This window comes from Rissa tridactyla, chromosome 8 (assembly GCF_028500815.1).
Source record: "Rissa tridactyla isolate bRisTri1 chromosome 8, bRisTri1.patW.cur.20221130, whole genome shotgun sequence".
In the NCBI taxonomy this organism is placed as follows: Eukaryota; Metazoa; Chordata; class Aves; order Charadriiformes; family Laridae; genus Rissa; species Rissa tridactyla.
This window is the reverse complement of record NC_071473.1, coordinates 41,918,977-41,937,630: the sequence shown is the minus strand read 5'-3', so window position 1 is coordinate 41,937,630 and position 18,654 is coordinate 41,918,977.

Genomic DNA, 18,654 nt, shown 5'->3' with positions numbered 1-18,654 from the left:
ATCAAAGCATTACAGCTGTAGCTCAGGGGTACGCTTCGCGTGTCCCGCCAACATCTACTCTGCACCTACTCTTTGCGTGAGCCTTCTGTTGTGTGTGAGCAGGAACTAATGGCCAGAAGGAAGGATAGTGGTTTTGGATGATTTATCTTTCAAAGCCGAATAAACCATTCTCATGTATGTAAGGAGTGCTTTATACTTTATATACAGAAATACAGTCTTTGTACATATCTTTTCAATAATCTTCTCCTCCAAGAAGCCATTTATCCACTTTAGTGAGAGACTATCATTCTTAGGCTGTGGTGTTTTATTGGTTCAGTACAGCAGAACCAGCAAAGTGATTTTTAAAGTGTTCGCAATGTTTAATATTACATTCTATTTGGTATGCTTACTGTGAGCATGTTCCTCTTGAATTCACTGTCAGAGTTCACATTGACTTTGATGGAAGAGTTTTCAGTTCTGGAAGATTTGACAGAGCTATAGTAAATCATTCAACGCTTGAAGAAATACTGCTATATTTTTAAATTACTTCCTTTACCAAATAATTTGCAACTTGACACCAGTGAATCCCACAAAATATCACTCCCTGCTTCATTTCACTCCCAAATAAAGGTTCGCATTTCACCATGTTTGGCTGGTGTATTTCTGCTCACTTCAGTTTCTTCTTGGGAAATAGTTTATTTCCCAAGAAATAGTTTATGTGCTTTCAGTGATCTGAAAGGAATGCACTAGATGATTTGCAAATACATATAGGAGAAACAGGTTTCTCCCCTGAAGAACTGTAAACTTTACTTCAAATATTTCTGTTTTGAAACAAAGGAAAAGCATTTGTGAAGTGAAAGTTAGCATCATTTGTATGTAAAAATTACTTTCCTTTTTAAAGCACTTCAGGTCGTCAAGCAGGAACTATGCTTTTTGCTGTAGTTAAGCAGGGATGATTCTTCCAACTCGCATACCTCTCACTGTAACTAATTTAAGAGGATGGTATTTTGATAAAAGGAAATGAATTATTGTCATACATACACCTACTACTATGTCAATAAACTATACGCTCATTTTTGGTTAGCGGATTGTGCTGTTAATAGTCCTGCTAGTACTAAAATGTCAGTAGTTCATGAAAATGGGCTGAGTTTAGGGTGGTAACGTGTAGAAAAATAACATTCTGAGTCAAAGCCTTGTTAAGGTTATACGTGAGTGCCGGTGGCTCCTGCCAGTGCAGTAATTAGTGTTGAACAATCATAGATACTGCCACGTTTTGCTTAGTTCATTTCACTTCCTCAGCTATGAAAATTAGAAACGTCGCTTTAATTTAGAGCTGTGGAGTCAATAACAGGGGACTCAGCCCAGGGTGTGTGCATCTGTGCACTGCCTAATTTCCATAGAAATACAGAATTACAGTCATTTTGCAGCGTAAATGTTCAGCAGTGAAATATAATAAAGCATTAATTTTAAATAGATTATTAAGAGTTGGTGATACTATTTGGAGTTGTTACTTCCAATGCATTTTATTTTCTTCCATAGAAAAGGCTCAGATGTAAGTAAGATAAAATCAAGATGACGTTAGGCTATTGTAAGTACGTGTCTCCGTCTGATCTCAGTGCTAGTGTGAGTCTTGGATATGTTAATTGTAAGTGAGATCATAAAACATCTGGAAAAATCCTGGATGACAAAACCAAGACAATATAACTTCGTAAAAGGTAAAAATATCAAGTGTGATGTTGTCTGGTATACTTATTTTCAGGGAAATTATGCAAAGAACAGATGGGGAAAGTTACAGATGTCGCTTTCTTGGATTTCAAAATAGCTTTTGACAGACTCCAGTACCATGGCCTGAATGGCTTAGTCCATATCTCCATATCTTAATCCATATCTACAAACAAGGAAAAAACTTGGCTGGAGACAAGGAAAAGTATATAAAGTGGGTTAAATGATAGTATCATACACACGTCAGCAGGGTCCCAGCCAGAAGAGTCACTCTTCATGATCGTGCTCTCACCAGGAGACAAGACGATGTGGCAATGCTTCCCTGTCTGTTTTACGCTGTAGTTTCGTTCCAGAGAGACCCCAGATGAGTCCCACTTGTCCGGTCTCCTCACGTTCTTCCGGGTGCTGCTCCTGTGGTTGGGTTGTGATGCTTCAGTAGTGTCAGCGACTGGCTGGTGGAAGCCCTGTGGAGCGGAGGGACATTGTTGAGCCCAGCTGCTGTGACGTGCAGGCGTCCTTGGGAGGCTGGGTGGAGCGGCCGAAAGCCCTGCAAGCCTCCAGCATCAGCAGATCCACTATGTAATTTCCGAGGTAGGTGAAATCTCTTATTTGTGCTCTGGCCGGTACAAGAAAGGTTAGTCTGAAGCCAGGATGATGACATGAATGTGGATTCTTTTCACTGTGAAAAAGGAGAAAAAATCAGTCCTGTAGTAGATTATTTTTGCAATAATAAAACATTTCATCTGAAATACAGTTCTGTGAGAACGTGCTACCCAGAGGGCAGCTCCAATAAAGCACTCTTCTGGGGATCCTTATTTCTCAGGGAGATTTAGGTCACCTGAGAGCAATAACTAATTATAAATTTTCCCACCTACCTCGGGCCTTATTGACTACATGCAGTCTCTCAAACAAGGTTGCATGGAAAGTAGATACAGCTCACAGGAGCAGAGCAGGAATTCCTCATTTGCTTGAAACACTCAGGTTTCCTGCCCTGGGCAAGTTCATGAAATCAACCTACAACGTGGTCAGTAATTCCATGCCAAGGGTTTCACCTCGTGCGTAGCGGTCTCAGAGAGAGGCTAAGACAAAAAAGTAAGAAGTCTAAATAAATTCAAGGAACATTAGCATTTTCTGTGGAAAGCAGTATTGCTACTTTTGTGAATTGGAAGAGAAATCAAAGCAGGGCTGGGTGATTTTTGCTAGTATTTCTGATGTTATGTTCTGCTAGCCAATATGGGAGAAACTTTGCTTTTCATTTCATTTGGTATGAAAGTGGGACTTATTTCTGAGGAGACCCCGGGTTTGGGTTCTATAAATCCCAATATAGTAACAGTGCTCCTTCAAATTCAGATTTATTAAATTAAAAAGGTGCCCACATTGAGACTGAATCAATTATTTTTATTCACATGATGTCATGGTTTAACCCCAGCCAGCAACTAAGCACCACGCAGTCGCTTGATCACCCCCCCACCTCCCCTAACCCAGTGGGATGGGGGAGAGAACTGGAAGAGTAAAAGTGAAAAACCTCGTGGGTTGAGATAAAGACGATTTAATAGGTAAAGCAAAAGACTCACACACCAGCAAAGATAAGCAAGGAATTAATTCACTTCCTCCCACCAGCAGGTGGGTGTTCAGCCATGTCCAGGAAAGCAGGGCTCCATCATCCATAACAGTTACTTGGGAAGACAAACTCCATAACTCCGAACGTACCCCCTTCTTTCCCCCTCCCCCCCGAGCTTTATATGCTGAGTGTGACATCATATGGCATAGAATGTCCCTTTGGCCAGTTGGGGTTAGCTGTCCCGGCTGTGTCCCCCTCCCAACGTCTTGTGCCCCTCAGCCTACTCGCCGGCGGGGCGGTGTGAGGAGCAGAAAAGGCCTTGACTCTGTGTAAGCACTGCCCAGCAATAACAAAAACATCCCTGTATTATCTGCGCTGTTTTCAGCACAAATCCAAAACATAGGCCCATACCAGCTGCTATGAAGAAAATTCACTCCATCCCAACCAAAACCAGAACACGTAGAAAAACAGCTTAATCTGTGATCGTAGCCTACTACAGAAGAAGCTATTAGGAAAACAAACAAATACAGAGAGGAAAAGCTTCCCCTAGCACTTTTATCAGCACCCTTACTGCCAAACTTTCTTGTAATTTCCATTTTTCATCTTTCCTCTAGTTTTTCTGCCTCTTTCTTCTCCGTTCTGATTGTTTTGTATTTTCTGTGTTGGTGGTGGGGATTTGTGGTAGAAATAATCAGATCTTACACTGTTACAATTCTGGTGCACTTTCGTATCACAGTTCCTTCCCCCAGCTGTCCATCTCTCCTGCCTATCTTCAAGACTACAAAATACTCATCACCCCCACTGTTTTGTACATTAGCAGTTAGCAGAAAGATCAGTTTGATGTCTTTCAAAATTACAAGTGATGCAAAAAGACTGAGTTCCAACAGAATGAAGAAGCGGAGAACAGCTATCAGTGAAAAGCACGCGGCAGAGGACTGAGGGTCATGCAATACGCTGTGTTCTTAGTGCTGCGAATTCAGAGCTGCCGCCCTCTGAGCCCGTATGTTGTGCAAATCAACAAGTATAGGGGCAGGCATTGTAACTGTCACCTCTTTGAGGAAATTTCTGATCGTCGGGCACATGCTGAACAGAATTAACTCTCTGCTGGGGGGACACAAACAGCACCTGCAGCCCTCATCCCCTTAACACAAGGGCCTGCTTGGCCAAGGGAATCAGACCAGCTTTGCTGTGTCTTACCTGCCTTCTCTGCAAGTAACAACGGTGAGAACGGGCAGGGAATTTAGGACTGTGCTACTGATTTAATGGCATTTATATGCTGTACTTTCTAATTTTTTTTTCTCTATCCCTCACCCAGTATTAACAAACATTTCTTACTGCTTACAAAAAAAATGAGAAATGGTAGTGGTCACTCTCTAAAAGTTGATTCTCCAGCGTCTTTTCAAAGTGCCATAATCTCTGCTACTACTTTAGAGTGCCTTGTTCTGATTTGGGGATGAGTTATTGTTACTGTGAGCTGAGGTGAATGATTCCACTGCTACTAAGCAGCGATGATTCACGTTGCAGTTTTCAAGAGTGCCATGTGTCTGCTAGTCCTACTCTAATGCCTCAAGTAAACACGACAGTCCACAACCACCCGGCCTGCCTAAGATAAAAATAGACGTGTGAGTAGGGTTAAAACAACGCCGCTCAGTAAAGTCACGCATGCTGGAGACGGTATGTTCAAGTTCTGCCATCAAGAGGAAAGGAGGCTTGGGGTGAATTCTTCAACTTGCGTGAGAGGGACTCATCCTTACTAGGTGGGACTCCGGTTATGAGGAAAGTTTCTACTTATCTGGGGAAGATGAATAAATAGCTCCCTCCCCCATTGCCTCAGATATATAAATTTGAGCAAAACGTTTTCACTGTTAGCTAATAACTCTGTATGTGTGAGGCAATATGCGTGAGGCAACATGCCACTATTTAACAAACTATTTACCAAACCAATGTGGGGGTTGCAAGAAAAATCTTGTCGCAGTGCACAAGCTCCACACTTTTCTGGCTGTTTCTCTGTGTGCCATTACAAAAGTACATTTGCCGTTTGAAGCTCTGCCTCTTTGTTTGACTCTGCCCATTTTTTTTTTGGCTGGATAGAGCTCAACTTATTTATATTTAACATAATTTTTATATTTAAAAGTTCCCTATAGGCCCAAAGACCTGACAAATATTTATCAAAATCTTTGCAGTTACTCTGAATGTATTAATATGTAAACAAAATCCCTGATGCATTAAAGGACTAACCTGACAAATGTCTGCTTGAGACATCATGACAAAACATAAAAATAGCTACTTGGTTCTTTAAAAATATCCCAAGGCTGTAAATTGGCCCATCAGAAGGCTTTATTGGCTTTCACCCTACAAAGAAACACAGATACCGCCTTCAGTGTCAAAACTAGATGTTGTTGTTATGCCAACACCCAAAGCTTCCAGCCAGATTCATTTCTCCGGACTGCGTATCTTTCCTATTTATTCAAAATTCCATGCGTGATAAACATAACTAGCTTTTGTTTAGCTAGTTAAAAGTGTTATAGCACTCTAAGCAGAAGGAAAAAGCTGGGATTGTGGAGAGGCTAGAAGAAGCAAGACGGAAAGAAGATTTTTTTAGGCAACCTTAAGAGAATTTAAAAAATAATGAAAATGAAGATTTTTATTGAAAACCAAAGTCTGGTTATTTTTGAAATGTTAGTAATGGGCATAAATTGCTATTTAGTCACAAATGAGTAGTGCATAACAAATTTCTGTGTTCATTAGAAGCTGAAAAAGTTTCATTTATTACTGTTCTTAATGACACATATAACCTGTTCAGTGCATCACTGTAACACTCAGGGTAAAATGCCGAGCGCGGGACGTTCCCTAACTATTCACTTTGGTTTTTTCCTTGTGGGATCTTGGGATTCTCTATAGGTGTCGAATGAGGCACAGATTTCAGAAGGCACTAGTGAGAATTCCTTTGAAATATTTCATTTTACTAACACCTAGTTCTCATTTATTTGTGTTGTATTTTAATAGAAAAAAGTTTCCTGAAATGACCTGAAAGGTGTGATAAAGATTTGTGTAAATTGCGACTTCCCGTTACACTTCATAAGTCAAAGATGGCTGAAATACAGTTTATTTTATTTTTCCACTTATTATTTGGTATGGAAATTCAAGTGCTGTCCTCTGCATTGATTGTGTTGATGACATGCCTTTTTTTTTTTGCCCTTTTTTTTTTAAACGCATGAAGAAATGGGACTCGATTCTCTTGAACATTCAGGAATATATTTGGGCACTGAAGCCATGAAGACCTTTTTTAATGATGATCACCTCAGCTTAAATGTCATTATTCTTGGTGAGAAGATAAAGGGATCTGCTTTCAGTTATACGTCAGTAAACCCACTTATGCCAATCTACAGAAGTTTAATGGTACAGCAATAAAAATAGACAGAGGTTCACATGGTTTTCATTTTTTAAATATGATTCAAGCTCAGCCACAAAAAGCCCTATGAACTTTTAGAGCTGAAATGCAAATACCTCAGAGAATGGAGGGCTGTATTTTTAAGGCTCTGAAGGGCAGATAACTCCTTTGACATCCATCAAAGCAAGCTCCCCTCCTTATTACCATTGCAAGCTGTAGCAATTGCGTGCTGCACAGTAAGTTTCTCTGGTGAATAGAGCCATGTTTATTTCTCGTGCCTTGGAGGTAAAACTGTTGAATATATTTCAGACCTGTATCTCCATTGCTTAAGTTGTGGTTTCTTGGGAGGGAGGGCCCAGTTTGTGTAACAGCAGTTTATAAAAGCTCAGACTCCAAATTGTGAAAACCATAAGGAGCTAGAAGAGGTTGCCTTATCTGGTTGTCATTAGCAAAATGCTGTCTAATTGCTGCCAGCAGTGCACATACACCTCAGCCAGAGCTGTGTTTTTTAAAGCAATGACTTATCCTTTTTTTTATCTGCTTCGAATAAATTTGTCAAGGGCAAGAAATTACTTCATTTGAGCTGGTGCAATAAAGATAGGTATGTAGATAGGTATGAATATGCTTTTAAATTGCAATTAAAACAAAGGAAGTGTGATTAAATCTGCAGAAAGATCCAGTCTTGGATTTGATTCTGTTCTCACAGTGATGGAGATGAAAAGCATTTAATGGAAGTAGAAAACCACCCCAAACGGTTTAAGGGTATGTCAACACTTCATGCTCCAGTGTGCAGTGGAGTGATACCTTATCTAACGTCAAATACTGCAGCAGGAGTACCAGAGACAGTGTCAGTGCAGCGCGGAGCTTTGCGAGGCAGGCATGCGTGTTGTAATGGAATTCCAGAGATGGCCTTGTGTTCATTCAGGAAATTGGCTTATAATAAATGCACATGGTTCAAATGAACACGAAAGACATAAGTATACAGTGAAATTGGCCAATTTGGTTCTATATTCTAGTGGAATTAAAATGCTAGAGTTATATGTAATCACACATCAAAGCCGTATCATATAAATGATACAAAATCGTATTACTTAGTAGTAGATTTAATAATTGCAAAGAGATAAGATTTGCTTGCAAGTCCTTTTCAGGTAATCTAATACAGACCTCTTGTTAGACTCTGTTACGTGGGGCAGGAATTTAGATCATGTTCCTAGCTCAAATGGCTGAGGAAACCTGCCTGTCTTTGGTTATTAGTTTTCTATGAATATGAAACGGTAGTATAATGTTGAACGCCCAAGCTGGAAGGAAAAAGCAAGCAGAAGTACAGATTATAAAAGAAGTACAGTGGCAGCCAGGCTTGCTGAGCAGATACGTGTATTTCGTCTTGAGATCAGGAAGGAAATAGAACACCGTGGGACAGGTCAGCACGACTGAATCTGGGTTCATTAGCATCTGAGGCAAATCTCAAAACAGCCAGGTAGGGTAATAGTCACTCAAGCTGGTGCCAAGAGCAGCTGCACGGATCAGATTCATGCAATGCGCTCTTAGTCCTGAAATAACTTTGTGGCCCAAGTGTAATGTTCATAGTCTCCTACCCCATCCCTTTCCTGCTCCCTGTATGGCAGAGGAGGGTAGGTGAGTTGTGCAATGGCTGGACCCTTTTCTCTTCTAATGAGTTCTGCGTCCTTGAATCCTCATGAAAGGTGTTCATTGTCTGTATGCATGTTTGCAGAGATGCGGTGGCCCCGTCTATGGGACCACCTATGAGAGTCCACGAGAACTCAAAGTACGACCAGTTGCATTTGCTGAAGTTTGAAACATTAACCTTTTGCTTGAAAAAGTCATGTTGGATGGCTTCCTGAAGGGACTCTTTTTGGGAAAAATTCAAACGAGGCAGTTCAGCTGTCCGTGGAGATGGGACTGGGGAATGATATGTTATTTGGCTCACAGCTGGTGGGAAAAATAGCTAAGGACCGTTTTGTGGTGCATATGTACATGCAGCGTAAACTTTGGCTGCAAAGGGAATGCTAATTTAGGCATTTCCTAACTTTTGAGTGCTTAACTTTGATACCTTTGTGTCTTTAATGAAGTTTTTTTTTTTATTAGTTGTATATGAGATAGAGAAGCTTGCCTTTATAAAAAGCTTGGTTAATATGAAATCTCATCAGAAATAAATTGGGAAGGTGTTCACCATCCAGAAAGTAGATAGCCTTTCTTTGGTCTGTACACATTCTGAATTTCTCTGGAATGGCAACACATTCGTGCCTTTGGTGATGGGAATGGTATATGAAGCTCCTGTGAAAGGGACAGGTTGTGGGAGAAAGCCGTAACTTTCCTTACTTTCACATAAGATACTGCTAATCTTGTGACTGCTGGCAATAAACTAATCCTATCTGTTTAACTATTTGTAGATGTTCATATTTTCATTACAGAAATATATGCTTGCTTGGGATCATACACCAAATATTAAGAATGAATATGCAATGTGAAAACATAACAGCCATATTGAAGTAGCGGAGTCAAATGATTTAAACATTATTTTTCTGCTAGGAGTATGTCTGTACATAAACAGATGTGCACACACATATTTATGTATAACAGCATAAAGGTTTTCATTTACAAGAATTGAAGAAAGCTCCAAACCTTGTACTTTCCTTTATAATTATTAAAATGGATTGTATATTAAGAGGAGGAACAAATTCTATGTGCAACAATTAATTATGAGAAAATATTCTGTGTAAATAAAATACATCTATTCAATATAAAAGTCACACTGGTAATTTTATTGGTGCAGAGGGAAGAACAAAGCATTTCCATCCTCTGTAAAAAAGATCATTATTTTCATCATTTTAACCTGACATATTATTATCCTCATCTGAAATACTGTTATTATTTATGTTTTAAGTTCATCTTGGAAGGCTGTTTTAACTCTGCACTGATTTCAATTTACCTAATTCATCATTTAATTGTGTGCAATATTGACCATCATATTACTCAGCTATAATTAGGAAATCATATAGGAAAACGTGACACTTTACACTTGTTACACTCCCATAGCCTTGCAAGGCATTAAAGTGTTCTAAGTCATTTCAAAAACACAGGAAAACATAACAACATGTTTATTCTTCCCTGCACTCCGATCTTTGTTATTGTTATTTCTAAAGAAAGTTGTTTCTTTTCCATTTTGCTGTTTGCTATCAGAAAAAAACCAAACAAACCAACCAACCACCTTAAAATGCTGCAGCTGAAAACACCAAGCCTTTGTCCTGTTGGAATTTTGATTCATTTTGAATCATTGCATCTAATTGTGTAATTCCTTCGGATAAAGGTTCTTTTACAGGTAAGTCCATATATAAATAACTTGCACCAGGAGCTGTGTTTGAATGTGTGTTGCCTATTTGTGACATAGGAGGCATCATGATTTCAACTGTTTTTTCCCTGAATAAGATGTTATTAAAATTATTCATTTTTTTCTTTCATTTTTTTCTTTCTGAATTTGATAAATTTCTAGCTACCTCTAATCAGATGGCACTGATTTGCCACTAAAGTTGTGAGAGGTGGCTTCAGACAATAGGACCAACTAGCAGGGCAGTGGTGTGTCCAGCTCTCTGCTGCGGGATCCTGAAGGACCTTGGAGAGAGTTCATCTGCTAAGGTCAGAGCTTTATTCCTCCACCTTCCTGAAGAGCGCCCATATCACCAGGAAAGACGTTTGGGTCTGCTCAGGTGGAGAAAGGAATGAAGATGAGTTTCCCTCACAGTAGGTGAAGGCTCCACTATGGAGGAGTTTGTGTAATGGAATATGGGCTAAGTGAAGAAGCAGCTCTTCCTTCAAGTTGTATCAAGACAGCTGGGGCAGCCACTGATACTAGCATGGTGATTGATCCTGTACCTCTGTACTGAGCGTGCTATGAAACTGCATAGGGGATCAGAGAGTAACAGGGGTAGAAAAATGGCTGAGCTTTGAAACTTCATCCACCAGCTGGAGGCCAAAGAGATCTTTCTACCAAAGCTGAGATGCTGCTGGGTGTCCTTGGAGTAATGAGGTGCCTGTGAAGTGAAGGGTTTTTCAGGATTGCAACACAAGATTTGTATGACTGAAGTCCGTTTTTGGACCTCTACGTAGTCTTTTGGGAGACTCCTGAAAGTCTTTGCCTCTTTGTAAGGGCAAATATGACAATTTCTGAGAGCAGACAGATGCAGTTCTTGGCCAGGATTGCACCCTGCTAGCAACAGAAAGCAGATGCGTATAAAACTACTGGCAAATACCACTCTATTTCCTAGCTGCGCCATTAAGTTCATGGGCCGCACTGATGCTACACAAGCCAGTATTTAGTCTCTGCCCATAGGGCACAGTAAAATGCTTCTTAAAATTATGCAAGTAGTCTGCAGAGAGCCTATGCGCTGGGTTTCCTTCCTGTCCCGCTCCAATAAAATGATCCCTGCTCCCACGCCGTTTACCCTGTGGACAAAAGATTTAAACCTAAGCTGCTGTTCTTCTTTCCCTCTGTTGGTACGCGGGGCTTTGGGGGCTTGATGTATAATCAGGATCACCAGGCAGGACACTTTGCATAAGACACTTTTGCTTATATGATGGGCTGTGTAAGTTTTATTAGTGTAACACTGAAAAATGTGTTACAAAGTACATTCCTGAAATGCTACTTCATGTTGTGACTGAAATTGTTTTATGCTTATAAGATTGTAGAATTATTAATGATTTTCAATGGTACTTTTATTAGAGTTTCTAAAATTATAAGACTCAATCGGTTATTTAAGGGATTTAGTCAGATTTATTAACACATTTTAAAGTTCTTCCGGCTGAGTGAGAAAGTGGGGGTGGAATTCCTATGGGCTAGACATAAACTGAGCTGTCTTAGTAATGGACTTGTCATATTAATAATTACTTTTCTTTCATCAATGTCAGAACTTTGTTTATGAAATCTAAAGGATTTTGGCTAAAGACATAGAAAGAACAGAAAAAATTACTCAGTGCATACATTTACGAGAGATGGTATCTTTCGGTTGATCTATTTTACTTACTATATATTTGTTATAGCTTTCATCCACTAATGGCTTACACTATTTTCCCTTTCAAATTCTACATCGCAAGACTATCACAAGTGGATTATCTCCTTAGAGTTATTTGACCTAGATGGCAATAATTTTGCTGTCTGTTGGCTTTGGGTTTTTGTCTTTTGAGTTTTTTTGATGTTTTGTATTTCAGCTTCCAAGAGATTGTACAGATGAAAAAAAGCACCCCAAAATCAAAACAATTGAGTGTAATTTTCTTTCCCATCTGCATTTACAAGCCTGGCAGGAAGAAGCTCATAGCTGAACAGATGGAGTCGGTACAAACTAATCACTACATCTGTTAGATTTTGAAATTATGACAGGGTGCATAAAGCCCAGCTCTGTGCAAGGAAGACACAAGGGCTTATGAAGCCAGAACCAATGGATGACTGTAGAGAGGGGATGGAAACTTGTTACCCATGAAGAAGGATGGAATCACGAATCGCGGCTCTTGTGGGGCCATCAGTTCATCTTGTTCGTTTTGCTTCAGTGGTAAAATTCCTCATGTCGAGAGGAGCAGCTGAAGTCGGCCCGGGCGATGCCAGGAACAGCTGGAGATGTGCTCTGTGTCTCAGATATTTAAAAAGTGAAAATCAGCTTCTTTTTCCAAAGTCCTGAAAGGGTCTAGAGCAGAACAAGAAAACAAGCCGTTGGTCATACTTTCCGTCTGATACACAGGTTTAATGTGTAATACAGGAAAATCCCCCTTCATGAAATTATCCTCAAGTGTGCCTTAAGCACATCATATCATTTTTTTGGATTACTGAAAAGTTCTGAATTAAATAAAACCAACTGACCACATGTTTATGTAAAAGAAAACAGAAAAAAATATTTAGGCCTGGTTAATGATCCAGAATATTTTACTGGACACTGTGTCAACAAATCAAATGAAGCGAGGTTTGGAAACTTGACATAATATGTAAACAGAGCTGTACCAGGCAGCTGAAGGAAATATTTTCTTCTTTTTTCAAAGAGAATGGGAAAATCTACTGTGAAATTGCTTTGACCTGATTTTATTTTGGGATTCTTTTGCATAGTCTGGAAACTATGTGTACAATATAATGTTGTCTTTGTATAGTATCTATATAATAATCTTCCTGACAAATACAAAATAGGTAGGGTGCAGGTAGTCATGTATTATCTAAAACTTTGCTGACTGCGTACTTCTAGAAGTTTGACATCTTAGAGGATAATTCCAGTTGCAAATATTACTGAGTAAATCTGGGAAACATCACATGCCTTTTCGTATTTTTGTCTCTCTCTAGTTTCTTGAATGTGTATATTCTCTGTGGCATGTGAAGTACAGGTGTGTTGATCCAAAAGCTAGGCATTTGGAAATGCACTGCAGCTGAATTTCAACGTAATCTCTATAATAATTTGTGAAATGAAGTATAAAAGGTTCCTCTTTGAAGCATATTCATGTACCCCCTAACAATTGTAGATCCAACAATACGTGGAAATTTTATCATCTGGGAGACACCTGCTTGATTTTGTTCACAAACCAGGTGAACTTACATTTTAAAAAGTGAGTTTAAAGGTCAAGCAATTTATTAGCAGGTGTATTAGAAAATATTGGGCCAAGGTGGTCTGTTACATTGATCTGTCAGTGTACGTATAATGCTTTTAATTTCCTAACTTATTAAGTATCTATAAATGAGCAACTTTAATTGTTGATGTTCTTAAAAGAAACAGTTTTATCATGAATTCTTGAAATAAGATTGTAAGGGAGGAGAAGAGGCAGAATAAGTTTGAATTTTCTACTAGCAAAGACAAGGCAATAAAAACTGTGATTAAAATTAATTTCTATCTTAAACCCAATACCTTCTAATGTTCAAGTTTCACATATAGTAGCTTTAATTCACTTAAGGACAATGAAGAACCAGAATGAAAAGTAAATATGACACAAAGCAAAGAATCATGATCTCTGTGGATTCCTGTATAATTCATGTGGTATGTGGTCTGACATTTCTGCATATTGGCAATATGAGTTAAGAAAGGCCATGTAGTGTTGCTGACTTTCAAGACTTTTTCCTCTTTTAAGGATAATGAGGTCCATAAGCAGGTAAAATGTGCGATACATATTTCTAGAGCAAATTGTTCACCACAAGATAAGGACGTAAAATTTTCTAGTTTGAAGAATATGAAACATATGCCAAAATATTTCACTTGGAACTCCTGAGTGTACTTTTGCCCTTCTAAACCATGTGTGACTGTAAAGAAGCTCCATGGCATTTGAAGGAATAGTTTCAGACTTCCGTGTCTTTTTTTCAAGTGGTATTTATTTTACTTGAAGATGTTATGAGTAAAAATTCTTCATAGAAGTAAATGTTTTAAAAAATTAATTTATTTTCCTCTCTTGCACCTTTTCTAATGGGTGATGCTGGTGGATGGTGTTCAGTAGTAACTCAGAATCTGTATGCACTTGCACTGTGTTTCAGTGCTTTTGCTTGTGTGCATGTTCTCCCACCATGGCCAGCCCTACACTTCCCCACCAGCAGTTCTCTAAAGGAGCAGTTCCTCACATCTTTGTTTTCTAGGCATGCATAATACCAGCTATAGTTAAAGGCACCATTTCAAATTCTTACCAGCACTCCATTGCCTAAATTACCAGTTAATGTACTGTTATGGTCTGTGATGCCTTGCCTCCTGGGAGGAACTGTGGTGTTCCTAGAACAGCCTCAGAGCTGTCAGGAGAAGATAAATCCGCTAGTTTTTCTGCTCAATTGTTGAAGTATGCTGTATGTTTGTTCTCATTTGAGATCACCACCTCCAAATCAGTACCCATTCCTTCCTTTTTTTCTCACTTCTGGGAATAAAACTAACATTGAGCTGCTTGTGTCTATCTGGACCTTATGCTACCATCTGCGTTGACAGTGTTTGCTGCTGTATATCCAATACAATATTATTAGCTTAAAGTGCGGACCCCTATCTTCTGGATTTTATTTTTGCATTCCTTTTCCTCTGTATTTGCATTTTCTCAGAAAAGCGATAAGACGTCTCAAACAGTGCATTCCTGTTTTAAGTTTTCAGTTAAATAAGGCTTTAGCCAATGACATTGTTTGCTTTAGGACAAAGCTTTGTAGTTTTTGCAGTTAGTAAAGCTGTGTGCTTTAGCACGTTAATAAAGATGGTTCAACTAATTCTGTCAAAGAACTGTCAAAGAACTGGAGTAACATGTCTCAAACCATACTTAGCTGAAAACTGCTTAATTTCATGCCACTACATGTGGCATGTGCCACTACGGGGTGTGCTATCAGATCTGGCAGGTACTTTGTTGTAATGTCTTCCAGGTTTTAATCTGTTTTTAACTGAGGCTTTAAAGTCGGTTAAAAAAGCCTTCTGCTAGAATGCATCAGTGGACAACTTAATTGTTTATATTTATTGTGCAAGAACAATATTATGAATTCCAGATAACCAGAGGTGGTAGAAATTTGCAAAGGTCAGCCATAATATGGAATTTTTCGGCACTTTGTAATATTCCTTTGGATTGAGCATCTGAGTCCGCTTAATGTGAAGCCAAGAATGTATGCCTTTAAATTTAAATTTTGTGCTGCCTTTCAGATGTAGTCCATTTATCTTCTGCTGTAATATTATTCACTAGTTCTCTGAAAAAATCTTTGGAGCTGTTATTACTCTTGTTATCCATTCTGTTTATGCTGTGAAAACTCTGTTGATATTCCAAAATTCTTGCAAAGTGATAGAATCCTTTGAAGTTTTTGCATCTTTCCCAAATACAGGGTTTTGTTTAGTGATATTTTACCCTTCTGTTTTGTTTTACAGTCTTGAAGATTGAAGTTCACTTTTCTATCTTTATCTTTCACATTATTTTGAATTTCTTCTTGTCCTTGGTGTCAGGATACCATTCAGCCTTCAAACTCGACTAACTTTTGCTTGCCAACAAGTAACTCCTAAGTTTTCTAGTCCTTCTGAACATCCTACTGTAGACCCAAACCGTAATACACTCTGACAAAGCTCAGCTTGACACAGACTGACTCTTTACTTTTAAAACAGTAGCAGACTCTACTTCTTTTTTATACTTTGTCTAAAATTCTCTCTTTTGTAATACTGAGTGTGGTAGATGTCATATGTCAGTATACAGTTACTTGTCTGGCTAAGCAGACCAAGATCTACTGAAAACTGTTTCAGAACTAGCAATATCCAGAAATAAAACTACCTTCTGCTTGTCTTCCTTCTCGTTCACTCCCATTAGTTGCTGCTACAATCTCTGCTTTTGCTGTCCCCATATTTCCTGGTATGTTGATGCTGCTGGGCATTATTAGCTTGCTTTTGCCTACTGCCATATGCTTTTGCATAGTTTCGCACAGGTCTGATGGAAATTTGCTTCAGAGGGTCTTCAAGTACCTGTACCACTTGAGCAACAGAGTCTTCTTCATGCCTGGTCCCAGCTGCCTCATGCTGCTTTCTCTTATGAATTTTTATTTAGTAAGTTTTCTGAACAAAGAAGCTGAACATCTGGCTCACCCCTATTGCAAGATGACATATGCTATTCTCAAATCTACTGAATGGTGCCTGATGTAGAGTCAGTCTTCTGATTATATTAGTTTGCCAGCATTTATCTAAATAAGTTATTATGGTCATTCCGCAGGAAAAGATAGCTTTCAATTTCCCTTATCACAGAAGTTTTATGTAAAAGAATTAAATAAAATATTGCATTCTAGTTGCAATCTGTGATAACCAATGCACACTGTATGGCAATTTGATCAGATGGATCACAAGCCGTCCTTTGTTTGTATGAGTAAATAAGCAGTTTAAACTGTAAGAAACTGGGTAATGCTCTTTTGCCGTGTTTTCTCAGGTCATGACAAGATGAGATGCAATTGCCTGGTGATCTAGCAGGGACATAAGGTGGAGTTTAGTCCTATCTCTGTTTCCAAATCACTGTCACATCTAAGAAGTGAACTTACAACATCCCTCTCACTTTATTGACCTTCTGCTACTCTATGAATTGCCCTTTATTATTGCTGTCTCAGTCTTCTGCTGCTTTCTTCTTCTGTTTTGTTTTCTGCCTGTGGTTTTGTTGTTGTCCAGCATGCAGAGAAGATGGGCTGATGTGGGTTGACAGATGAGGAGAGAAGTTGGCCTTTAAGATACTAATTTATACCAACATCAATGTCTGTGAGTGCTCCATGTGAAAAGGACCAAACGTTCACCATAAGTAAGCCATCCTCAGCACAGATAATCTGCTGTTGAGAAAAGGCATATAATGGAACTAGAGGAGGTCATCAGACACATCTGTGACAGTGTTTACATGACAAAATAAATTAGTAAAAACATAACAAGGCAAGCCCAACAGGAAATTACTGAGTTTGTATTTACTTCTTGTCTCCTTCTGAGGTTAGAGCAGAAAGGTGGTCTCTAATAGCAATGGCAAAGGCACAAAACTCAAATTACAAATTTGTACCATATGTTTTCTAATGCATGCATATAACACTAACACATTTGGGTGTGGAGGTTTTACTGCTTAATACTGGAAGGCTGTCATGGAGATCATCAGGTTTCTAACAAAATTGAACCACAAGGGTGTGATCAGCGAACTGATGAGCATAACGCAGGTGTTTGGAACAATTACTCTTTGCTTGCTTTGTTATAGTGATAGGATTTATATTTTGTGCAAGTACTTTCATAGATCTCTCTTGAGAGCTTCACTATGCCAGTAGTTCCACTATGTGCCTTTTCTCAACACCAGATTTCTCATGCTTGGTGTGGCTGGTCCAGTAAGCATATTTGCTCCTCTTTGTAAACTAAATCTGGGTAATATTTCTTCCAATCAGCTGTAAAAATACTATCCTCCCTCTTCCTCTCCACAGCTAGCATCTCTCTTGTTTTCACTGGGGACCTGAATGAAATGAAACCACAGTGATAAAAACATCAAGACAAACTATTTTTTTTCTCTCTGTTTAACTTCATCTCTTCTCTTATTATCTCCTTTCTTCTATTTCATACTGCTCTCTCTTTCCTACCTCTTCCCTGCTTCATTTTAATTTCCCCTTCTTCTTAGGCGTTACAGTAGAAGGCATGAAGGTGTTGTCCTTCAGGACCAAAGGACAGCCACAGAAGAAGGAGGAAAAATGTGCTATAACTGTTTTATATATAAAATTGTTGTATAAATAATTAAATCTATTTTTTTTTTTTTATTTTTCAGTTTTCATATTCTTTTCCTCAGGATCAGAGCAGGACAAAACATTTTAAAAATATATATTGCATAGATATAGAAGACAGAGCGGGCTTTCAGTAGTTTGATACCACATGTTTGTGTTTGGTATGTGCACTCACTGGTCAGACACTGTCTTCCTCATTGTAAAGGTAGGAGGTTGGTAGTCAGTTCTCTCTCTCACTCTGATCCAGGTTCATGCATTTCCCTTGGTTTTTAGTGTGCAGTCTGTGTCTTAGTGTTCACAACAAGTTACTTTATTCTTTAGTGGTATGTGGCTTTCATTTCTTCATGCCATTTGGGCATAATTCCTATGCATTATGTCTTGTAATTAATAGTATGTTGACTATAATTAATTAGTTACTGTGTATTTTTTATTTCCAATAGACATGATGGATAGTTACAATGTTCATGGTAATGCTGTAATCAATAATATGGGGCAATATGGTGCCGCACCAAAACGATGTCCTGAAACAATGCAAACACCTGTTCCTTCTAATTATGAAAAAAGCTTGAGTTGTTTCATTTTTTAATCTTTGATTTCAATGCTCTGGCCCAGCAGTGATTCAATATGTTACAGTAGGTACTTCTAAAACGCATGAAAGTTGCTTCAAAACATCTTCAAGAACATGGAGTGATCTTTTCTCTTTGCTATGAGTTAAAAAGAATTGGAAGAAATTCAGGACTACATAGGCCAAAAAAAAAGGGTTTGGAGAAAATTTCCAGGGCTGCTAGCAGTGTACTTGAACTGCCAGTAAGG